Source organism: Hylobates moloch, unplaced genomic scaffold, assembly GCF_009828535.3.
Source record: "Hylobates moloch isolate HMO894 unplaced genomic scaffold, HMol_V3 SCAFFOLD_14, whole genome shotgun sequence".
In the NCBI taxonomy this organism is placed as follows: domain Eukaryota; kingdom Metazoa; phylum Chordata; class Mammalia; order Primates; family Hylobatidae; genus Hylobates; species Hylobates moloch.
In genome coordinates this window covers 47,614,604-47,640,271 of record NW_026652289.1, presented here as the reverse complement: position 1 = coordinate 47,640,271, position 25,668 = coordinate 47,614,604, and the positions used below count along the sequence as shown (strand labels likewise).

The 25,668-nt window shown below is 41.4% G+C and overlaps 1 protein-coding gene across 3 annotated transcripts in view; it reads left to right on the top strand.

Annotated features, from left to right (window-relative positions):
* The first annotated feature begins 826 nt into the window (after window positions 1–826).
* Window positions 827–25,668, top strand: part of IL16 (interleukin 16) — a 108,712-nt gene continuing 83,870 nt past the window's right edge. For 2 of the 3 annotated variants that reach the window (XM_032175577.2, XM_032175579.2), the window contains exon 1: window positions 827–1,112. The gene's annotated coding sequence lies outside the window, so the exon portion shown is untranslated. The remainder of the gene's footprint in view (window positions 1,113–25,668) is intronic. The other variant, XM_032175578.2, reaches the window with a different exon arrangement.

Below are 25,668 nucleotides of genomic sequence, written 5' to 3'. Positions count from 1 at the left end.
GCCAGAGGGGCTGCTTCAGGAGGTCTAGGCCAGGGCCTGAGAACTTGCATTTCTAGCAGATGCTGCTGATGCAGCTGGCTTGAGGACCGCTGAGTTACATACGCCTCTGAGAGCCAGTCTGTTGTTTTGGGAAAGGACGGCACAGACAGGAAATGAGATGCTATGGGAAAAGCCTGGGCTTTGGAGACAGGTGGATTTTGGCTTGCTAACTTGCTAACTGTGTGACCTTGGGGAAATTGCATGGCACATAGTAGGTATAGGCTTTAATGAACGTTTGTGCAGTGGCTTTCTTTGTCTGCCAAGTAGGTGATATATTTACCAGATTGATGGCAGGATTGTATGTGATGACTTTTTTTTCCTCTTTTTATTAAATTTTTATATAATTTGAGATGAGTTCTCACTATGGTTTGCCCAGGGTGGTCTTGAACCCCTCCAGCTCAAGTGATCCTTCTGCCTCAGCCTCCTCAGTAGCTGGGATTATAGGCTGTGCCACAGCTCCCAGCATGTAATGAGGTTTATGGAAAGCTCCTAGCAGTGTGCCAGGCACATTGCAGGCACCGAGTCATGTTTGCTACCTTTCTGCTCTCCTAGTCATTTCTGTGTTGTCCAAAGAAGGCAGGGGCAGCTGGGCTGGACCAAAGAACCTCACTGTGGTTCTGTAGCTCTGCACTGGGTTTGCCTCCTGGGTGTTGCCGGCCAGCCCAGCAGATGGTGGACCTTGTTCTGAGGCTGAGCTTCTCAGCACTGGCAGCCCCCCTTTTTGGATCAAGCCTTTTCACGTGGAGCAGTCAGATGGCTCAGATCGGGAGTCTTCGAGCAAATCCATGCCAGGTGGGACACATTTGTCCTGAGTCACCTGTCCAGAGCAGGTGGTGAATATTGTGTCCTACTCACAGCATCTCAACTATCGGAACCTGGGATCTGACTCCAAGGCCGGCCTCCGTCTGAGAACTTAGCGTCCATTTCTCAATCCTTGCCGGCTCTGACCCAGGCCTGGGCCACAGGCTGTCCGGGAATAAGTGGTGCTGCAATCCCTGCTGGGCAGCTGGAGAGAGGAGCAAGGGAGGTGGCAGCCCCGGGGGCCTGTGCATAGGGAGGTAGGTGGGCACCAGGTGAGTGAATGTGTGTCAGGCAGCTGCTCTGTCCAGGTGGCCGTTACCGGAGGGAGGAGGCTGGCCTCTCTGACCTGAATGGGGAGGGTCTTGGTTGCTAGGACGTAACTTCATATTTGGAAGTGGTGCTGGGGTCAGGGGCAGGAGCAGAAGCCAGGATTGTGTTGGTAGGAATCTCTGTGTCACCATGTCACACCGGTACAGGAGGAAGCAGCTTCAGAAGGCCAGGGCGGGCAGAGGGATATCGCTTGACCTGGCTCTGCAGCACGGGGAGAATTCAGTCCTGAGATTTCGGACTTTTCAGCCTAGTCTCATCCTTGGTAATGGGGTGTGGAAGGAGGTGGAGGAAAGAAAGGCAGGGGGAGAGAGAAAGGCCACGGGCAGCTGATGGTGGCTTCTCTGCTGCCTGGCCAGACTCCTTTTCTCCAAAGTGGGCACAGCGGGTGGGCATCTCTGCAGATTGACCATGGGAAAAGTGTTCACTCTGCTTGCTTTTTGATAATGGTCCCGTGACTAATTCCTGCATTGGCAGGTCCCAGGATTGGTGTTTTTTTGTTTTTTGTTTGTTTTTTTCTTTTTTGGTCCATAGCAAGTTTGCTTTCTGTAGCTGGAGAGTGAGGTAGCAGCACAAGAATAGAGGTTCCCTGGGGAATACAGGGAAGCATCTGCTCCTCCTGCCTTATCAGGTGAAATCCTCCCACTTCAGGCTGAGCCACACAAAGACGACCCCTTTGTCCCAGGAGGCCAGTTCAAGCTCCCACCGGGTTCCTGGAAGCAGCCTGGGAGCTGCCGTCTCTGTGGCTCCCCTTCCTATTTCTCCAGTTTCCCCTGGAAGGAGAAGACTGTTCAGCCTGTTTCCTCCTCTCTGTTCTCCTTCTTTACCCTGAAGTTAAGTGATGGTCAACCTTTATGAGCACAATAGAAGGCACCTCCCCTGCTGTCGATATGATGTGGGCATGAGCCGTCAGGTGGGTCAGACCCTTGAGGCCTCTACTGTTCATTTATTCAATCCCCAGTGAGTCTTTTTAATAAAACTTAGTACCCCAACCATCTCCTGGCCACTCTTCATGCCCCAGGCACCACGCTAAAATATTCACATACCTCATTTCATTTAAACCTCACAACAACCTGGAGCTTAGGGAGTGTATCCCCAAACTGAGAGGTGAGGAGGCTTACACAGGACCACTCAGCTAGACATTCCCAGGACCCGAACCAAGCCTGTCTGACTCCAAAATCCATGCTTTTACTGGCTTTGTGGCATGTCTCAATAAATATTTAAGTTTCCTAAACACAAAGATGGTCATATATCCATGGGGTTAAAAAAAATCTCCGTTGGATGCAATTAACTATAGAATTATTATTTTCTAATTCTTTGTATTCATGGAAACCTTTTTAGAATTAAAATCTATCATGAAAACTCATGTATAATCAGTTAAGGCAGAAATTATTTTGGCAGAGGCAGACCAGGACCTTGAGACCTGCCCTTTTGTCAACCCCTCCCCCTTTTCTGGTTCCTAGCAGTGGCCCAGGGGTATAGGAGTGAGAGGGAGGGAGGTACACTTTGAATTGAAATCTACTGGCCGGGCACAGTGGCTCATGCCTGTAATCCCAGCACTTTGGGAGGCCAAGGTGTGTGGATCACCTGAGGAAGGGGGTTCGAGACCAGCCTGGCTAACATGGTGAAACCCTGTCTCTACTAAAAATACCAAAAATTAGCCAGGCATGATGGCAATTGCCTGTAATCCCAGCTGCTCTGGAGGCTCAGGTAGGAGAATCGCTTGAACCCAGGAGGCGGAGGTTGTGGTGAGCTGAGATCATGCCACAACACTCTAGCCTGGGCGACAGAGTCAGACTTCATCTCAAAAAAAAAAAAAGAGAGAAATCTATTCACCAGTAGGAGAAGGTCCTCATTCCTTAATTGGCCTGAATTGGCTATTCATTTCTCTCCTCTCTGCTCACACTCCAGGCTCCACTGCTCTGAAGAGATTTGCTTTGACCCGAGTACAGAAGGATCTCTTCCCCTCAAAATGCTCATTCAGCTTTCAAGCCCTAGCTCATGGGTTTCAAATTTTTATGGATTTTGCAATATTTGCATTATATACTTAGCCTCGGTTCAGCATCTCTAATCTGAAAATCCAACATCCAAAATCTCCAGTGAGCATCTCCTTTGAGTGTCATGTGGGTGCTTAAAAATTTTCAAATTTGGGGGCATTTTGGACGTCAGATTTTTGAATCAGGGAGCTCAACTTGTAATACCTTAAATTTGTATTGTGCAGGCTAGGCACAGTGGCTCACGCCTGTGATCCCAGCAGTTTGAGAGGCCGAGGCGGGCAGATCACTTGAGGTCAGGAGTTCCTGACCAGCCTGGCCAACATGGTGAAACCCTGTTTCTACTAAAAATACAAAAATTAGCCGGACGTGGCAGCACATGCCTGTAATCCTAGCTACTCGAGAGCCTGAGGCAGGAGAATTGCTTGAACCCAGGAGGCGGAGACTGCAGTGAGCTGAGATCATGCCACTGCACTCCAGCCTGGGTGACAGAGGGAGACTCCAACTCAAAAAAAAAAAAAAAAAAAAAAAAATATATATATATATATATATATATATGTTTGTATTTGCATTGTGCATTTGAGTTGGTAATACATTTTCATATATAGGTTACGTTTTGCTATTAAAAAGCAATTCATTATGAATAGCAATATGCTTATAAACATGGGGAGAAAATAGGCATGGGGGCAAAATAAACAAATAGTTTCAAGAACTTGGAGTTTTGGTTAGCTAGGAAGGCAGCTTGAAATCAGGAATTTACTTCAAGTTCTTCTTTTGAATTCCTGTTGAAATAAGGACGAATCTATGCCAGTCTTGTTAACTAGACAGGGTTGCTCAGTGTATGCCAGAAACACTGAGAAGTCTCAGTGGATGTCTCAGGTGGATGTGAAGGACGCTGGGTGGAAGAGCGGAGCCCATCAGGAGGGAGGCACTGTTCTTGCCACATCTGGAGATGCTGGAGGAGAGGTCTGCTTTGAATGGGAGCAACTGGTAATGCTGGATGGTGACCCTATGCTGGGATCTAGCATGGAGATCTCCATCGGTCTTGCCCGTGGCTTAGTCTTGGCATGTGCAGCTGGGATGGAAATGCTCCTCCAGTGGACAGTTACAGCAGCTAGGACGTGGCTACCTCGCTCAGCCAATAGGAGGTCACCTACAAACATCCCTTCCAAAGGTCCAAGGCTCCCCTGAGAACTTGGATGCTGGGGAATGATGCACCTTCCCTGCTGCTCACTGCACCTCTCACCTGGCAAAGAAAAGCCACAGGAAATCTAAGCCCTTTCTGCAGTCTGGCATGAGCATATGAAAGATTCCAACGAGGAATTTCAGAGCCCATCCCAGCTCCGAATCTGAGTAAGCACAGACCTCTTGAGTAGGGCTGAGCAAATGCGGCAAAATCAACGCACATGTGAAAAGATTCAGTGGCCCAAAGAAGGGAGCTAAATGAGGAATCAAAGCAAATACCCCATATGGAATTGCTATGAAAAATCAGAGAAAACCTGAAAGTAGTGGTTTTCAAGCATGATCCACTAGTGGATTGAAAATCAAGTTAGTGGGTTGGAACCAACTTCCTTTTTCTAAAACAGAAAAGGAATAGCATACATCAGATTGCATCAGGTTCTTAGCAAAATCATATTTTATATTATCTTTTTCATACCAAAGATATTTTATATTATTTTTATTATACCGTAGTAAAGGTATTGTTTCATGAAAGATTTTAGTTATATTTATTTATTTATTTATGTATACATATAAATCTTATGTGTATGTGATCCATGTACTATGATGTAAAACGTAATTATTGTAAGTCAAGATTTTTTAATTTTTAAAATTCTTTAAAAATTATTTTTATTTATTTATCTATGTATTTATTTTTTGAAACAGGGTCTCACTCTGTTGCCCAGGCTGGAGTGCAGTGGTGCAATCCTGGCTCACTGTAGCCTTGACTCTGTGAGCTCAGGTGATTCTCCCCCTTCAGCCTCCCAAGTAGCTGAGACTACAGGCACATGCCACCACACCTGGATAATTTTTTGTATTTTGATTAGAGATGGGGTTTTGCCATGTTGGCCAGGCTGGTCTCAAATTCTTGAGCTCGAGTGATCTGCTCGCCTCAACCTCCCAAAATGCTGGAATTAAAGTTGTGAGCCACCATGCCAAGCCTAGGTCAAGATTTTAAAAGTTTCATAAATAGTCCTGTAGAACACTGGGTGGAGTTTAGGATGGTGAAAATGTGTCAGGAGAGTATTGTAACTAAAATATTCCTGATCTTCTCTTTCAAAAAGATGGCCTTCCCATTATCCAAGGCAAGGATTTCAGCCCTGAGTCAGCCATAAGCTGATCTCTCTTTTTTTCTGTACTTACCTCCTCATAAACGGATTAAGAGAGCCTTGAGCAATGGTGAGGGTTGGAGAAGGTGGGCAGGTGGCCCAGTCCTATGCACTTTCTCTCTCTTCCTTCCTTCTCCTCATCCTCCAAGGATGATTGTAGCCAACTCCAGGCAAACTGCAGATGCCAGAGAATCCTGCAGCAGTTGCTGAGAACACAGGATACCTGTCACATTTACTGAAGCAATGGCTGGACAGTGCATCCCCTGCATTGAGCTAGTTGTCAGAGGCAGAAAATAAAAAGTGTGTGTGTGTCTCTGTGCGTGTGTGTGTATATGTGGTGAAAAAGAGAAATATATCTAAAAATAATCTTAAAAGAGATGATATATAATTTCTTACCAAAACCCAAGCCAAAACAATCACACATACACCCACACTCATGCACGCATTCCCCCCGACCCACACACACACACAGAAGTAAATGACAGCAGTTGGACCATCAAAATCTGGAAAATTCTTTCAGGCCAAAGACTCTATAATGCTCTATAGCTGTTATTTTGCATTTCTTTGAATCTCCTGTCAGTTCTATTGAGAGATCACGAGATGTCAATTTAACGCCCCTGCCCTTAGTTCTCCCGGAAGGAGATCTTAGTTCATCCATGAACAATTTTTTGAGCTGCTTTCCTACTTCTATTCTATTTCTTCCAGTAGGCAGATCATATTTTGGGTTTCTTTAAGTTTGTGGTTTTTGTTTTTGTTTTTCCCTCTTTTTCTTTTTAGGTTGTAGTTAAGTGATGTATACAAATTTATTAGCAATTTATTATATTGGCACTTTGTGTTTTAATCTTTAATATTAAATTTTGCTTTTGGTAAAAATGCTGTAATTAGTAAAATGTAGAGTAATCAGTTTTTACCCATTCTCTGCTCTTCAATAACAGCTTGTTGAGTATTCTTTCTGATTTATTCTAGCATCAAACACGCACACATGCACACACTGTGCTGCAGCATGTTTTGTTTTCCAATTCTATGTAGCACAAAATGATTTAACCTCATTCTTCTCCATGTCTCAACAGTATCCCATATATCTTGATGATCAATTACAATATAAGGCAAGTAAGCATAGGCAATTCATCAGATTTGAACCAGAGATGGGGTTACTAAGTGAACTATTAATTCCCCAGAAGAATTAGCCCAAGCAAAGGTGTTGTACAGTATGTAAAATGTCTTTTCCTACTTTATACATTTTATGTGGCCAGAGAACACCTTTAAACATTAAATGCAATCATCCTTAGTCATTCAACAAATATTTACTGAGCAATTGATAGAGGCCATTCGCCAAGCTAGTCCTCATGGATCAACTTGAAATATGACAGACATAGATTCTGCCCTCAGGGAGCTTAGAATTCAGTAGACATGACCAGTGGTGACACAAGCCACTGCAGTAGCATCAGATGAGTGCTTTGGTAGCGGAAGAACCTGTTCTCAGAGCACGGACAGCTTTGGGGGTCTGTCTTGGTATGTGGTTTCATTTTAAAGAAGTGTTATCCAAAAACAGGGTTTGAAGAGTGATGAAAATTCAGCATCGTCAAGGACTATAGAAAATTTGGAAGGCATTGGAAGCAGCCTGCACCAAGTCCTGGAAGCTAGAGAGTGCATGGGACATTCAGGGGACTGAAAAGGTTTAGTGCTGTAGTAGAATGGAATTCAAGATAGGGCAGAGCAAGAGCCTGGAGAGGTTGGGGGAGCAGACCATGATGATAAAAAAATTGACAGGCCACAAAACAAGACAAACTTTAAGTCTCAGTGATGGTTGTTAATACAATTTTGAAATAAAGCAAATGATAAAAATAATCTTAGACCGGGTGTGGTGGCTCACACTTGTAATCCCAGCACTTTGGGAGGCCAAGGTGTGTGGATCATTTGAGGTCAGGAGTTCGAGACCAGCCTGGCCAACCTAGTGAAATCCCATCTGTACTAAAAATACAAAAATTAGCCGGGCATAGTGGCACATGCCTGTAATCCCAGCTACTCGGGAGGCTAAGGCAGGAGAATGGCTTGAATCTGGGAGGCAGAGGTTGCAGTGAGCCAAGATCACGCCATTGCACTCCAGCCTAGATGACAGAGCAAGACTCCATCTCAAAAAAAAAAAAAAAAAAAACTTGAGAGATGATATATAATGATATATGTTGTCCCCTAAATAGTCAATCACTCTGAGAGCACCTAACACCTCACCTCTTGCATAGGGAAGAGGCATTAGTGCCATTCTTGCAATCAATGAAGAGGAAAAATACAGGCTCAAATATTACTTTGAAAAATTGTTTACATAGCCACCAGTAATATCAAATACAATGAATGAAACCTATGATTCATTAAGAAGGAAAAGAAAGTGTGAATAAGTTGACTGGAAAACAAGAAAAGGAATAATTAAGGAGCCATAATAAGAAAAACAAAATATGTGAGAAGAAAGATGAACCAATTAAGCTCTGTAGTAAGATTACACATTAAAAGAGACTCTCAGATTCAGTTTAAAAAAGGGAAACAAAAAAAGCCTAAAGAAACAAACCTTCTCTCCCCAGTCCAATTATATCCCACTTTCAAGAAACACATTTAAAACTTAATCACATAATGTTACAAATAAAGGGATAAGAAAATACTGTGCAAATGCAAATTAAAAGAAAGTGAGGTGTCAGTGTTAATTTTGTCAGACAAAATAAAAATTGAGGCAACTATTAAATAGATCAAGAATTACTTTTTACAAAATGATAAGAGCACTCGATGAAGGCATGAAAATCGGAAAACTTTGGGTAAACATAAATGTAAAACAATGTTTTGTTTTACATTGAAATACATAAAACAAAAAATTAGAGATATACTCCAAATATGGTGTTAGATTTCAATGTACACCACTGTTAAGATTTTTTCAGATTAATTAGACAAAATGTACATAAAGAACTTGAATTCTATGACTTACAAAATTGAATATGTGCTTGCATATATATGCAGTCATGTGTTGAATGGCAATGGAGATAAGTTCTGAGAAATTTCATCATCATACAAATGTTACATAGGGTACTTAAACAGACCTGGATGGTATAGCCTACTACACCCCAAGGCTATATGGTATAGCCTACTGCTTCTAGTCTACAAACCTGTACTGCATGTTATTGTAGGCATTTGTAACACAATTCTAAGTATTTGTGTATCTGAACATTTGTAAACAAAAGGTATGGTAATAATATGGTATTTTAATCTTATGGGACCACTATCATATAGGCAGTTCTTTGTTGATCATAATGACTGCATTTTAATATCACATTTGAATATATACATATTTGAAACTCAAAACACAGAATAATCATTCTTTTCAAATGTGCACAGAACACGTAAAACACTTAGTCACATCACATACTGGCTAACAAACTAAACTTTAATGAATTCCAACAAATAAAAATATCTAAGACACATCCTGTGGCACGATGCAATTAAACTGGAATTTTCTATTAAAAAATTATAAGAACAGCAAGACTAAATCTGGGAAATTTAACTACATGAAATTAACAATAACAACAAAAATCTCCTGAAGAACTGACTTTAAATTGGGAATCAAAACTGCAATTACAGACCATTCCTAAAATAATATTTAGAATATTATATTTCAAAATTCCTGGGTTGTGGCCAAAAGGATGTTCAGAAGAGAATTTCGGGCTTTAAATAATGATGATGATGATGACATGGTGGCAATAAAAACCACCCAACAAACCATGCTAAGAAATTTACATCCAGGCCGGATGTAGTGGCTCATGCCTGTAATCCCAACACTTTGAGAGGCCAAGGCAGGCGGATCACGAGGTCGGGAGATCAAGACCATCCCAGCTAACGCAGTGAAAGCCCGTCTCTACTAAAAAAAATCACAAAAAATTAGCCGGGTGTGGTGGCAGGCACCTGTGGTCCCAGCTACTGGGGAGGCTGAAGCAGGAGAATGGCGTGAACCTGGGAGGTGGAGCTTGCAGTGAGCCAAGATCACGCCACTGCACTCCAGCCTGGGCAACAGAGCAAGACTCCATCTCAAAAAAAAAAAAAAAGAAATTTATGTCCAATATTTCAATTTATAATCACAATGTTGCTGTGAGATGGCTAATCATCCCCGTCTTACAGATTTTTAAAAAGTGAGTCACAAAAAGGCTAAGTAGATTTTTTAAAATTTCAACTTTATTTTAGATACAGGGGGTACCTATGCAGGTTTGTTACATGGGTATATTACAACTAGTAGTGAGCATAATACCCCATATATAGTTTTTTTAACCCATGCCCCACCTCCCACCCACCCCCTCTAGTAGTCCACGGTGTCTGTTGTTTGCATGTTTATGTTAATATGTGGCCAATCTGTAGCTCTTGCTTACAAGTGAGAACATGAGGTATTTGATTTTCTGTTTCTATGTTAATTTGCTTAGAATTATGTGTGGTCTCTAGCGCCATCCATGTTGCTGCAAAGGACGTGATTTCTATTCTATTTTATGGCTGCATAGTATTTCATGGTGATATGTACCACATTTTCTTTACTCCACCGTTAATAGGTATCTAGGTTGATTCCATGTCTTTGCTATTGTGAATAGTGCCACAATGAGCATACGAGTGCATGTTTGTTTTTTTTTTTTTTGGTATAGTGATCTGTTTTTCTTTGGGTATATATGCAGTAATGGGATTGATGGGTCAAATGATAGCTGTGCTTTAAGTTCTTTGAGAAATCTGTGAACTGCTTTCCATAGTGGCCAAACTAGTTTACATTCCCATCAACAGTATATAAGCATTCCTTTCTCTCTGCAACCTCACCAGCATCTGTTGTCTTTTGACTTTTTAATAATTGTCATTCTGACTGGTGTGAGATGATATCTCATGATTTTTATTTGAATTTCTCTAATGATTACTGATGATGAGCATTTTTTCATGTATTTCTTGGCTGCTAGTATGTCCTCTTTCAAAAAGTGTCTGTTCATGTCCTTTGTCCATTTTTAATGGAGTTATTTGGTTTTTGCTTGTTGATTTAAGTTCCTTATAGTTTCTGGATATTATACCTTTGTCAGATGTGCAGGTTGTGAATATTTTCTCTCATTCTGTAGGTTGTCTTTTTACTCTATTGATAGTTTCTTTCGCTCTGCAGAAGCTCGTGAGCTTAATTAGGTGGCATGATCTCAGCTCACTGCAACCTCTGCCTCCCAGGTTCAAGTGATTCTTCTTCCTCAGCCTCCAGAGTAGCTGGGATTACAGGTGCCCACCACCATGCCCAGCTAATTTTTAAAATATTTTTAGTAGAGATGGGGTTTCACCATGTTGGCTGAGCTGGTTTCGAACTCCTGACCCCAAGTGATTTGCCCACCTTGGCCTCCCAAAGTGCTTGGATTACTGGCGTAAGCCATCGAACCCGGTCCGTATTTTGGTTTTAAAAATGTTTTCACAACTCTTATCTCATTGTCTCCTTTTCCCCCAAACCCTGGGAGGAAGGTAGTATAATATGTTGATGATGCATATTATCAAATATATGTATAATAGCAGTATTGCTATTTCTGAAGGGCAATATGGCACAGGGGTTAGGTGTGTGGGCTCATTAATCTGACTGCCTGGGTTGTGGTCTTTCTCAGTTACTAGCTGTGTAATCCTAGACAATCCACTTTACCTCTCTGTGCCTCAGTTTTCTCACCTGTTAAATGGAGAAAGTTAAAAATAGTATATATCTCATATGGATATTATAAGGATAACATTATAGGCACTTATATGAGAAAATTCACCTAAAACAGAACACTGCACATAGTAATTGCTTGATAAATATTATGATGATTATTATTTCTATTTTAGCATGGGGGCACTAATTCTGAGGAATTAAGCACTTAATGAGTTCAATCACATTTATTGAGTCTCTTCAATGTGCTGGACAGTGTGCAAGAGTTAATAGTTGATGGTGCTCAGAGGATAATGATGGAGACAGGGACAAACCAGATCATTCTTATTTCTGATGTGGCCAAAGTGCAGGCCCAGACTTGTCAGGGAAATCATGGGTTCACCGAGGAGGGCAGACAGTGTGGGGAGGGGTGTCCTGGGGGAGGTGGCTGTTGAAAGCAGGATATTCCAGGAAACCAGTCTGGATGGTGCTAAGAGGTGGGAATGGACAGAGGGATATGGGCTCGCAGGGGCTTGCAGGAGCTCACAGGGGCTTGGGAGAATTTGCTGGGGGTGGCAGAAGAGGTGATGAGCACAGCGGAGTCAAGTTTGAGGCAGGGATGAACTGGGACAACAGAGAGGGGCATTGTCCAATTCAGAACCTGAGCTCTCTTGTTCTTTTTTTTAAGGAGCACAGGTGATCCTTAAAGATCCGAGAGTGAATTCTAAGCAAGGGAGGGTTTCAGTTGTCTAAGCAAGTCCTGCAATCAAAGGTGCCAGGTCGGCAAGGCCAAAGGCAACAGCAGGTCCTCATATCCTTTCTGGAGAAGCTCAGAGTACTCAATAGCCCACACCTACTCACTTCTCCCTTCTCACAGGGACACTCTAGTCCATGCCCTGTCTGCCTCTCTCCCTGCCTCCCCTCGCCAGAGTGGCCCTGCACCTAGGTGTGACTCAGTTGGCCCAGATGAACTCTGCAGCCTCTAGCAATGCCATGGTTACACTGATTTCAAAACAACATCTGGAATTGTCACTTTTTGTTTATATTGCAATTGCTTTTGGGGACTTAGCCAAAAATCTGCCAAAGCAGATGTTGACAAGGCTACTTCTTAAGTTTTCCTCTAGGATTTTTATAGTTTGAGATCTTATATTTACGCCTTTAATCCATCTTGAGTTAGTTTCTGTATATGGTGAAAGGTAAGGTTCTGGTTTCATTCTTCAGCATATGGCTAGCCAGTTTATCCAGAAACATTTATTAAATAGGGAGTCCTTTCCCCAATGCTGGTTTTTGTTGGTGTTGTTGAAGATCAGATGGTTGTAGGGGTGCAATTTTATTTCTGAGTTTTGTGTTTCGTTTCATTGGTCTGTGCGTCATTTTCTATACCAGTGCCATGCTGTTTTGGTTACTGTAGCCTTATAGTATAGTGTGAAATTGGGTCATGTGATGCCTCTGGCTCTCTTCTTTTTGCTTAGAATTGCCTTGGCTATTTCTGTTCTTTTTTGATTCCCTATGAATTTTCGAATAGGTTTTCTAATTCTGTGAAGAAGGACACTGGTAGTTTGATAGAAATAGCGTTGAATCTTTAAATTGCTTTGAGCAGTATGGCCACTTAAACAATATTGATTCTTCCAATCCATGAGCATGGAATATTTTTCCACTTGTTTCATTTCTGATTCCTTTCAGCAGTATTTTGTAGTTCTCCTTGTAGAGATCTTTCACCTTCTTTGTTATTCATTTTCTTTGTGGCTATTATAAGTGGGATTGTGTTCTTGATTTGACACTCAGCCTGCACATTATTGGTGTATAGAAATGCTACTGATTTTTGTACATTGATTTTGTATCCTGAAACCTTGCTAAAGTTGTTTATCAGTTCTAGCAGCCTTTTGTTGGAGTCTAGGGTTTTCTAAGTATAGATTCATATTGACAACGAAGAGAGATAGTTTGACTTCTTCTTTTCCTATTTGTATGCTTTTCATTTTTTTCTTTTGCACGATTGCTCTGGCTAGGACTTCCAGTACTATGTTGAATAGGAGTAGTGAGAGTGGGCATCCTTGTCTTATTCCAATCCTCAAGGGGAATGGTTCCAGCTTTTTCCCATTCAGTATGATGTTGCCTGTGGGTTTTTCATAGATGGCTGTTATTATTTTGAGTTATCTTCCTTAGATGCCTAGTGTGTTGAGAGATTTTTTAGGTTTTTTGTTTGTTTGTTTGTTCTCATAGACAGAGTCTCACTCTGTCACCCAGGCTGGAGTGCATTGGTGCGATCATCGCTCACTGCAGCCTCGACATTCTGGGCCTGAGTGATCTTCCCACCTCAGCCTCCTGAGTAGCTGGGACTACAGGCACGTGCCATGCCTGGCTAGTTTTGTATTTTGAATTCTTTTTTTTTTTTTTTTTTTGAGACAGAGTTTCACTCTTGTCACCCAGGCTGGAGTGCAGTGGTGCAATCTCTGCTGACTGCAACCTCCACCTCCTGGGTTCAGGCTATTCTCCTGCCTCAGCCTCCCAAGTAGCTGGGATTACAGGCATGCACCACCATGCCCAGCTAATTTTGCAGTTTTTAGTAGACACAGGGTTTCACCATGTTGGCCAGGCTGGTGTCAAAATACTGACCTCAGGTGATCCACCCACCTCAGCCTCCCAAAGCACTGGGATTACAAGCATGAGCCACTGCGCTCGGCCTAGTTTTTGTATTTTTAGTAAAAACAAGGTCTCACTATGTTGTCTTGGCTGGCCTTTAACTCCTGGGCTTAAGCAATCTGCCCCTCTTGGCCTCCCAAAGTGCTAGAATTACAGGCATGAGCCACTGCACTTGGCCATGTTTAGGTGTTTTTTATTATTATTATTATTAAGGAATGTTGAATTTTATCAGAAGTTTTTTTCTGTGTCCATTGAGATGATCATATGGTTTTTGCTTTTAATTCTGTTTATATGGTAAATCACATTTATTGATTTATGTATATTGAACCAATCTTGCATCCTAGGAATAAAGCTTACTTGATCGTGGTGAATTAACATTTTGATATGCTGGATTCGGTTTGTTGAGGATTTTTACATCTATGTTCATTAGGGATATTGGAGTGGAGTTTTCTTAGTTCATTGTGTCTCTGCCACATTTTGGTATTAGACTGATTCTGGCTTCATAGGATAAGTTATGGAGGAGTGCCTCCTCCTCAATTTTTTGGAATAGTTTCGGTAGGATTGATACCAGTTCTTTGTACATCTGGCAGAATTTGGCTGTGAATCCATCTTGTCTAGGGCTTTTTTTTTTTGGTTGATAGGTTTCTTATTACTGATTCAATTTCAGTGCTTGATATCGGTCTATTCAGAGTTTCAATATCTTCCTGATTCAGTCTTTGGAGATTCTGTGTTTCCAGGTATTTATCTATTTCCTCCAGATTTTCTAATATGTTTGCATAGATTTGTTTATAGTATTCTCTGAGGAATGTTTGTTTGTCTGTGGGATCAGTTATAATGCCATCTTTATTTATTTATATATACATCTTACGTGTGTTTATGTGATCTATGTACTATGATGTAAAATGTAAATTCTTACTGTAAGTCAAGATTTTTTTTTAATTTTTAAAAATTTTTTAAAATTATTTTTATTTATTTATTTTTTGAAACAGGGTCTCACTCTCTTGCCCAGGCTGGAGTGCAGTGGTGCAATCCTGGCTCACTGCAGACTTGACTCCCTGGGCTCAGGTGATTCTCCCACTTCAGCCTCCCAAGTAACTGGGATTACAGGCTCCCTCCACCGCACCCAGCTAAATTTTGTATTTTTAGTAGAGGCGGGGTTTCACTATATTGGCCAGGCTGGTCTTAAACTCCTGACCTCAAGTGATCTGCCTGCCTCAGCCTCCAAAAGTGCTGGGATTACAGGCATGAGCCACCATGCCCGGCCCTTCTCTTTTTAAATATAGCTAACTGTCTATCAATCTTATTTATTTTCTTGAAAAAACAATTCTTGGTTTCACTGATCTTTTGTTTGGACTTTTGCACCTCAATTTCATTGAGTTCTTCTCTAATTCTATTTATATCTTTCCTTTTATTAGTGTTGGGGTTAGTTTGTTCTTTTTTTGTTCTAGTTCGTTTAGGTGCAAAGTCAGATTGTTAATTTAACATCTTTCTAATTTCTCGATGAAGGTGTTTAGGGCTCTAAACTTTCCTCCTAACACTACTTTAGCTGCATCCCAGAGATTTTGGTAAGTTGTATCCCTATTTTCATTAATTTAAAAGAATTTTTTTAAATTTCTGCCTTAATTTCTGTGCTCATCGAGGAGTTATTCAGAAGCAAGTTGTTTAATTTCCATGCATTTACATAGTTTTGAGAAATCTTCTTGTTACTGATTTCTATTTTTATTGCACGGTGGTTTGATAATGTGCTTGGTATGAGTTCAATAACTTATTTGAAGTTATTGAGTCTTGCTTTAGGACTTAACGTATGGTCTATGTTAGAATATGTTTCACGTGCAGATGAGAAGAATATATATTCCATGGTTGTTGTGTGGAGTTTTATAGATGTCTAATAGGTCTAACTGGTCAAGTGCTGAGTTTAAGTCCAGAGTGTCTTCGTTCGTTTTCTGCCTTGATGATCTGTCTAACATTGTCAGTGGGGTGCTGATGTCTCTCACTATTATTGTATGGTTGTCTAAGTCTTTTTGCAGGCCAAGAAGGACTTGTTTTATGAATCTGGGTGCTCCAATGTTGGGTGCAGTATATATTTAGGATAGTTAAATTTTCTTGTTGGATTGTATCCTTTATTATTATATAATGCCCTTCATTGTCACTTTAACTTTTATTGGTTTAAAGTCTGTTTTAAAAATAGTGACTCCTGTTCTTTTTTGTTTTCCATTTGCATAGTATATCTTTCTCCATCCTTTTATCTTGACTCTATGGGAGCTACATGAAATAGGTCTCTTGAAGATAATAGATGGTTGGGTCTTGTCTTTTTATCCAGCTTGCCCCTCTGTGCCTTTTAAGTGGGAACATTCAGCCCATTTACATTTACAAGGTTAGTATTGATATGCGTGATTTCGATCCTATCCTCATGTTGTTAGCTGATTGTTATATAGGTTTGATTGTGTAGTTGCTTTATAGTGCCTGTGGGCTATGTGCTTAAGTGTGCTTTTTTGTGTGTGTGTGTGGCAGTAGGTATTGTTCTTTTGATTCCATGTTTAACATTCCCTTAAGAATCTCTTGTAAGGCTGGTCTAGTTAAAACAAATTCCATCAGCATTTGCTTGCCTGAGAAGGATTTTAGCTCTCTTTCACTTATGAAACCTAGTTTGCTTCACTTATAAAGCTTAGTTAGCTATATGCTTAAGTGTGTTTTCTGTGGTAGCAGGTGTCATCCTTTTAATTCCATGTTTAGCACTCCCATAAGGACTTCTTGTAAGGCTGGTCTAGTTTAAACAAATTCATTAAGCATTTGCTAGTCTGAGAATGATTTTATTTTTCCTTCACTTATGAAGTTTAGTTTGGCAGGATATGAAATTCTTGGTTGGAATTTCTTTGCTTTGAAAATGCTGAAAATAGGCCCCCAGTCTCTTCTGACTTGTAAGATTTCCGCTGAGAGGTCTGCTGCTGCCTAATAGGATTCTTTCAGTTTATGATTTACTCTACTCTCTAATTGCCTTTAAGATTTTTTTTTTTGTTTGCATTGACCTTGATGAATCTGATGACTATGTGTCTTGGTGATGGTTGTCTTCTGTAGCATCTAGCCAGGGTTTTCTATATTTCTCATATTTGCATATCAACCTCTCTAGCAAAATTAGGGAAATTTTTGTAGACTGTATCCTCAAATATATTTTCCAAGGTGCTTATTCTCTCCCCTTTTCTCTCAGGAATGCCAATGATTTGTAGATTTGATCTCTTTACATACTCTCATATTTTTTAGAGATTTTGTTCATTTTTCTTAATTCTTTTTTCTTTCCCTTTGTCTGATTGAGTTGATTCAAGGAATCAGTCTTAGAGCTCTGAGATTCTTTCCTCAGCTTGATCTATTCTGCTGTTGATATTTCTGATTGTAGTATGAAATTTTTGTAGTGAGTCTTTCAGCTTTAGAAGTTCAGTTTGGTTCTTTCTTAAAGTGGCTATTTTGTCTTTCAGCTCTTGTAACATTTTACTGGATTCCCTGGATTGATTGGGCTTCAACTTTCTCAGGAATCTCAATGAGCTTCCTTGCTATCCAGATTCTGAATTCTATGTCTGTCATTTTAGTCATTTCAGACTGAGCAAAAAACCATTGCTAGGGAACTAGTGGACTCATGTGGAGGTAAGGGGACACTGGCTTTTTAAATTGCCAGAGTTGTAATTAGTTCTTTCCCATCTGCAAGGGTTAGTGTTCCTTTAACTGTGGTGTAAGTTGATTATACTCAGTTGGCTTTGTTTCTGGATGTTTTCAGAGGATCAGAGCTCTGCACAGGATCTGTATGTGTGGTGAATTCTTGTGTTTGGTTTCACAGATGCATATATTAGTAGGATAATGTTTGGTGTTGCAGCTTAGGCTGTGATCCAGTAGATGGTGTGGAAGAGTGATGGCCAATAGCTAGGCTAATAACCAGTCACATTACTCTTTTGTATTTCCTCATGTTGGCAGGTGTGCTCTGCAGTCAGGGGTGGAGACAAATGGCCCCTTCACCAGGTCTGCTCATGAGCCTTGGGGAGACCCTTTTGATCACCAGTTATGTGCCCGTGTTTCTTTTGTCAGGTGTTCTGGGAAAGACTGTAACAGGAAGATGTTCTTCACCCTTTCTGGATTGACCCTGTGGAGGGAGGCATATCTTGTTCCCACCCTGGCCCAGGAACCCATTTGTCTCACCCCTTGCCACACTCTGAGGGTGGGGGATCCTCCCTCACTCAAGTGCCAACCACAGATCCTGGCTTTATATTCCTGAGCTGCTGTACTGTAGCCCTGGGGCACCAGGACATCCCATGGCTCTGTCTGAATCCATGGTTGGATTCTGGCTGCACTGGGGATTCTATGTGCTCCAGATCACCAGGAAAGTACTCAGGTGGAGCAATGCACTCAGGCTGGGCCAAGGAGGCTGTGCTGTGCACCTGCTCCTGCAGGGTGTCTAGGCATGGGCCCTGGGAAGGGCTAGCATGTAGGAAGGCTTGCAGAACAGATGTGCATCATTCCCAGGGAAGCCAGCCCTGCTCTCTCCTGGCTGGAAGGTCAGCTGGGGCCAGCGGCTCCCAGAGGGGAATAGAGAGTCCTGGGGGATGATCATCTATGGCTGCTCTCTGCTGGAGCTGTCCAGTGCACACAGACTCCTCAGCTCCATGCTGTCTGAAGGCCTGTCTTTGCCTGTTCCCTGGGGAGATCCCCCTCCAGCTCCCATGTCCTTGTGTGATGCAGGGTCCCCTGTAGCTAGAATCCCAGAGGCTGGTGGCAAGAGTGAGGCATCCTTCAGTTCCCTCACTCACCCCTTTCCCAGGAGCTGTTTGGGCCAGGAACTAGCCCTAATAGTGTTTGGGTACCCCTGCAGGGTTCCCAGCTTCCTCCCTCTTCAGCCTCAGCTTCATCATCACCTCTACCCACCCTTGGCTTTTTCTTTTTGAAGAGCTGCCCAAATTATAGTGGCTTACTTGATAGTTTGGTCTCTCTCAGTGGGAGCAACACTTTCTGGCTGCATGTAGTCGACCATCTTGTTTCCGCCTCCTGCTGTCTTTGAAGAATGCTCAGCCTCCATCCAGCTGGGCCACCTCTGTCTGTCTTAGCAGCAGCAGCAGCAGCAGGAGGAGGAGGAGGAGGAGGAAGACAGCAATGATGAGGCTGCCTACCGAGCATTCATGAGGACCTCCTATGAGAAGAACCCAAAGCTGCTCACATCCCTGGCTGCTGAATAGGTCTACTGTGCCTGGCACCCCAAGCAGCCCTCCTTATAGCCTTGCAGCCGAGCCTCTTCCGGCCTCCCTCATCTCCACTGCATACTAACTAGATTTCTTCAAGGTCAGGCATAAAAAATTGTTGGAGTGGGATTGACACCTAGGTCTACTTAGGCTGTAAAGCTACAGCATGTAACCACGACATGATATGCTATCATTTCTAAAATAGAATAAATTTAAGGAAACTAAATATTCAATTCTTGAAGATAGAAAAAAAACAAATAAAAGCAAGAAGGAAAAAAGTAGCTAAAGCAGAAACAAATATGTTGGAAACCAAACCCCAAAAAGCAGATGTTTTCACTGCTTCTAAGAATGAGTCCTTGGAAAGGACTGATAGAACAGATAGTCCTCAGTGAAGATAAAGCAAGGCAAACAGAAGGGGAGGCCAACAGAAATGCAGAGCACTGGTTAGGGGAGCATATGCACAGATTTTAGAAAATATTTAAAATTATGAGTCTGTGATGGACAACTCTATACTAACAAATCTGAAAATCTGGATGAAAGAGTACTTTTATGACAATGTAAGTGATCAAAATTAACAGAGGAAATTTTTCTAAAAATTAAAATAGACCAACCAAGGAAGTAATGGAAAAAGTTTCAAAGAACTACCTAAAGGGGATGCCAGGACCAAAAAATTTTATGGAAAAAGTATTTCAAGCTTTTAGGACTAGGTGTACTTTAAACTATTAAACTATTTCAGAAAGTAAAAGAAATGTCCAGCTTCTCATTGCTCTTTTTATAAAACCTAAGACAACCCAAATGAGATGGCAGACCATTCCTATTTGTGAATATAGATATAAAAGTCCTAAATAAAATGTTAGCAAACTCAATCCAGTTATCTATTAAAAGAGATGCACACTGTGATCTAATGGGACTTGAAACAATAACAAAATATAGGTAGCTCAATTGTAAGAAAGGCATTAGTATATTTCTTCATTTTGACAAATCAAAAGAGGAAAGACACCTGATAGTGCCAAAGAGCTAAAAAAGCATTTAATAAACAACCACCCATTCTTGATGAAAATGCTTCCAAAATTATCATTAGTAACATGTATTTCCTTAATATGATAAAAAAAATTACGTCTCAATATATCTACACACCAGAAAACACTGCAGGAATTTCCATTAATGTCTGGAAAAAGAAATGAAAATCGTGTATTGTCATCATGATTTACTAAGGTTCTAGAAACTTTAGTCAGTAAAATTAGAAAGCAAAATGAAATAAGTGACCCAAATATTTGTAAATGAAGCAAGTTTGTTAATGTTGAGTTTACATGATTGAAAATTCAAAATAACCTACTGAATAGTTATTAGAATTAATATGAGATCTGCAAGTTTGCAAGTTATGAATATGCAAAAGTCACTTACATACATACAAAGACTAACCAATTAGAAAATATATTTTACAAATAATTCAATTCAAACTAGAAAAAAATGTAAATTAAAAATGTAATAAAATAATAAAAATAAAAATTTGAATGAACATAAAAACAAAACAACAATTTTCTAAAAAGTCCCTGGATGGGAAAACTTTCTCCCCTAATTCATCTATAAATGCAAAGCAATTCCAATCAAAATTTCCACCAGGCATTTTAGAACCTGATAAAAATTATTTCACAACTACTAGCTGACAAAAATTAAGCATAAATTTCTATTTTGTTCCTGCAAATAGAAAATCTTTATTTTCTCATCATAATTGTGACATAATTGTTGTAAAAAGAAATCGAGTGTAGAAAATTACACGGAAAGGAAAGACTCCTTGTAAATATCATCCCCCAGCACCTTGCTGTACCTTAGTTATTAATAGTTTGATTTTATTGATGTAAGTAAGTTTTTTGTAAATAAAACTCAACTCCAGCTATTTTATGGTTTTTCAGTTTTACAATATATTGCAGACATACTTCCATATCTATATATGTATCTATTTTATTCTTGTGATTGGCTGCATGGTATTCCATAGTACAAATGTATCATAATATATTTAACAAAATCTCCCATTCATATACATTTAGGTTTTTTCTCCTCTTTTACTGTTTTTTGAGTAACAATTTTTTTTTAATCCATACTACGTGCAAGGCAATAAGCTAAGTATCTCTCAGAATTATTTTCTTTAGCCTTCACTGTTGTTAGCATTGTTATCTCTAAGCCATAAAGGTGTTAAATACTTTGCTTAAGTTGTCCAGATACTAAGCAACAGATCTGGCATACAGAGGAAGGTCAATTTCAGAGCCTAAGTCTTTAAGCAGTATATTTATAATCCTGCTTCTCCATCTTCCCAATTATTAACAATTACTAATTAACGACACTGTGTGGACATCCCTGTGTGTAGCTTTGTGCAGTTGACCTCTCATTTCATTCTGCAATGACATTGACTGAGTGCGTCCTAAGTGAAGTCCTGCTCTAGGCACTGGGATTCCATGAGGAATGAGCTTTAGCCAGTCTTTTAAGAACAATGATGAGTGGATATGCCCTTATTTATCTGGGTGGAAATGCCTTTATTTATCTAGCTCCTTCTTGCAATTGACTATATAGCAGGGCTTTATCATATTGGAGGTAATATATACTGAGTGGGAAATCCCTTTCCTGACTTATCCTGTGCCCTAGGGGCCTGGATCTTGTTGAGGCCCTCCTGATGTCCCACTCATGCCTGTGCACTGATGGTTAGGTTCTCCTTCCAGGATGCTGAAAGTGCAGTGGTCCCTGTGAGGGGCTTCTCCAGGATCTTAAGGAATTTTCTGAGGAGCAGCATTGAGAACCTTCCCTGATGGCTCTTGACTTGTGTTCTGCTCTGAGGTCAGCCCACTGTGGCTCTTTGTCACTCTGATGTTGGTTGGTTACCTGGAGTCCATCATTCTGTGGTCCTAGCTGAGATGGTTTCCTTGAGAACACTTCACATGATGTTGGTGCAGGAAAAGTCTGTTGGAAAGGGCCTCTGAAACACTCCTCTGCCGTTCATTCACTGAACATGCAAATGCCCCTTCTTTGTGTCAACCCCCATCAAAGCTTTGGGGACAAAAAATGAATAAGACTATATCTATCTCTCCTCTCCAGGAGGTAACAGTATAGAGGAAGAAAGATGACAGATATGAAACTAACTTCAACACAACTTGCTTAAATTACCAGTTGGGAAACTGAGGTCCAGAGACATTGTCTTCCTAGTCCTCTGTACAGTGTATAGAGACATACACAGAACTACTCCCAGCTGCAGATCCAATGGAATCCTATTAAAGATACTTCTTTTTTTTCGAGACAGGGTCTCACTGTTGCCCAGGCTGGAGTGCAGTGCTGTGGTTTTGGCTCACCGAAGCCTCCACCTCCCAGGCTCAAGCAATCTCTCCATCTCAGCCTCCTGAGTAGCTGGGACCACAGGCACATGCCATCACGCTGGCTAGTTTTTGTTTTTTGTTTTGTTTTGTTTTGTTTTTTGTATTTTTGGTAGAGACAGGGTTTCACCAGGTTGCCCAGGCTGCCCTTGAACTCCTGAGCTCAAGCAAATCACCCGCCTCGGCATCCCAAAGTGTCGGGATTACAGGCGTGAGCCACTGTACCCCACCTAAGATATTCTTTTAGAAAGAGAAAGAACCATACATTTCTTCATATCTTATCATTGAGTTATTCTTTAATTGACAAAGACAAAAATTACCCCCTGGGCTAGAGTGACCAAACTTTAAAAATTGCCTTTGATGTAGGACACTGTTGGAGAATTCAGCAATTGGAAACACATTTTACCAGCTAGTTCTCCTCTCTCCATATGGTTATTTACCCTCCCAGAGATCTCCATGAGTTAAATGTATTTTATCCAGATGGAAATACTGTGGCCGTTCCTCCAGTAGGTTAGCTTTGCCTAGCACAAAAACAGGCACATGACAGTTTCTCAACAAGTGCTTGTTGAATGAAAAAAAAGAAAATGAAAAGGAAGGAAGGAAGGAGGAGGAAGGGAGGGACAGACTAACGGATCCTGCTTCACAGTACATATTCTGCAAGTTTTCTGAACTTCTTTAAAGGGGAGGAACTATCCATTTCTTTTCAATTCAGCTCTACCCTTTTGGCTTTGCATTTTCTAAATAAATGACAGCTCTGCCATGGTAAAAACATATACTGATAACTATGATGAGTCAGTCCTGTCCCACTTTTTTTTGGCACAGTGTCCTTACCCAAGATGTTGTGGGGAGACCCCTTCCAGATCTAGTATTCTGTGGAAGATATAACTAAAGAGCAAATACACTAGCCCAGTTGGGGAGGCGTGGGGAAGCCTCCAGGGAGTTGGAGAGCAGTTTTCTAGGGAGTTGCAGAACTTCTCAGTTTTTCTGCTGGGAAGCAAAAGCAACTGATCTCATTAGCTTAGCTATGTTAGAAACCTTCATTGTGCTTCCTCCCCGGAATCCTCTGGAGGAGACCCACAAGGCTGTCTTGTGGAGGGTCCACCAGAGGCAGAGAAAATCTGCCAAGAGTTTGACAAGTTGTCATAGAGCCTGGGGAAAAATAAGGGAAAGCTCATTAGTTCCAACCTTTCGAAGGCAGCTGGACTAGAGGAATGGCATGGGCTTGCCCCCCAGCTCTGCTGACATTTGGTTCCATTAGGGAGCAATAGCTGGTTCCAATGTCCTGAGCTCAATTACTGAAGCTAAGCTGAACCATGTGACCACAGCACTGTGTTTTCAATTATTCTCTCTCCCTTCCTCTCTCTCGATGCCAGGCCTGGAGGGAAGGCAATCTCCCACAGAAGTCCAATTTTGGCTTCTCTACTACAGCTCTTTTGCAATTGTTCTCTTCCTTAAAAAAAAAAAATTCCATAATGACAAGGCTGATTTTGAAAACTGCCTTCACTCTTAACCAAAGGATTAATGCCTTGCCCCCTGGTACATTGCCATCTCCCATCCTATGGGCCCTGCCATCCCACATGAGAGCCTAGGTCATGAAAGTGGTGATTCTCTTGGGAAGAGCTTATTTTTTCAAAGCTGCCAGTACTCATCAGACACTCCTGCAAATGGTGCATTGGGATTAGCACAGTTTCCACCAAGGAATTTGATCCCTCTGTTCTCTTAAATGCTACATGCAGCCAACTATTCCACCACTGAGTGAAGCACACAGCCTTGCACCTAGCCCCAAAGGTCCCCAAATGTTTTTTTTTGTCCTGGAAAATGCCTAGTGAGTGACCTTGCTATTGCTGGGACAGTTATTGTACGTTGGAAGAGGATGTGGAAGAGAAAGCGAATTGGGTTTGCATTCCAAGAACCCATGCAGACTGTGGCAATTCTTGGTAGGACAAGAATGCAAGAGGCTGTTATACCAGAACCTGGCACTGGGGGATGGAGGGGGCAGAGTTGAGGCCTTGACTGGGTATGACTGGCTTCTCTCTTAGGCTTGGGGTGGGATAAGAGAGTTTCAAAAACCCTCTCGGCCCTTAGATGTCATTGTTTTCCATGCCTTATGCCAGCAACGGCAGAGAGAAGAGCTACTATTCCAGGAGGGTTTTTTTTAAAAAAGCAAAAAGAAAGTCTATTGGTTTGCATAACTGCATAGGTCAATGTGGTTTCAGGCATGGCTGGATCTAGATGCCCATATGATAACATCTGAACTCAGTCCCTCTCAGATTTTCTCTCTGGCCTCCTTCCTTTATCTCTACCTCTCTCCCCACCTCTATGAGTTCTGTACCTTCTGTGTTGGCTTCACTCACAGGCAGCCTCTCTACATGGTGGCCCTCAGCATCCCCATGTTTATATCTTCCATGTTTAGCACCAGCAAAGTCCAGAAGGATTTTAACACAGCACTGATTATCTTACAAATTTCCAAATGCCTAATGGACCAGTGTAAGCTGTGACCAACACACACACACACACACACACACACTCACATACACACACACATCTTTCCCCATGAAACCCTGGTGAACTATGGGAACTCCTAAGGAAGTGATCAAAATGGAAAGATATTTGGACATATTTATAGCGACGCTGGTGTGGAGAGTCACTAGTTTTGGGAAGTGGAATTGGCAGGATGCAGAGAAACTCTTGGGTTGGGGATGGGGGCAGAGGAACATTCACAGTTTGCATTTGGAAGATGACATCTGGAACTAAAGGCAATAGTGAGGTAAAAGAGAAAACTACTCTAAAAGCTTGAAACATATGTATTCTTCTGCCAATGGATCTGAGCATTGATACACTGGTTAACAAATCCTCTCAAAATGTAGCAAGTTTTTTAACCAAGCAGATTTGGCCTCTGGACTTTGGTTCATGGCACTGGGGTTTGTAAAAGGCAGACCTGATACAACAGTTTCAGTGGCTGTAGGGAAAGGAAGCTGATTCTGTGGGCTGAGGCTTGAAGAGGAGGTAAGCATGAGGGGAGGAAGTACAAAGTGCAGAACAATTTGCTCAAGAAGCCATGAAGGGGATAAAGGAAAAGCAAGTGACAAGAGGAGGACACGGAGTTAACATGTAGTGTTTGAAAGACAGAAAAGATTTGAGTGTGTTCATGTGCTGAGGATAAAGATCCAGCACAGAGGAAGAGAACTGAGGCTAAAACTGAGAAAGGCAGTAATCAATGAGACGGTAGAGCCAGGGTAAAGCATGCAGGCTTAAGAGCCAGATTGCCTGGTTTGATTCCTGCTTTTACTGAGTCCTAGCTGTGTGATCTTGAGA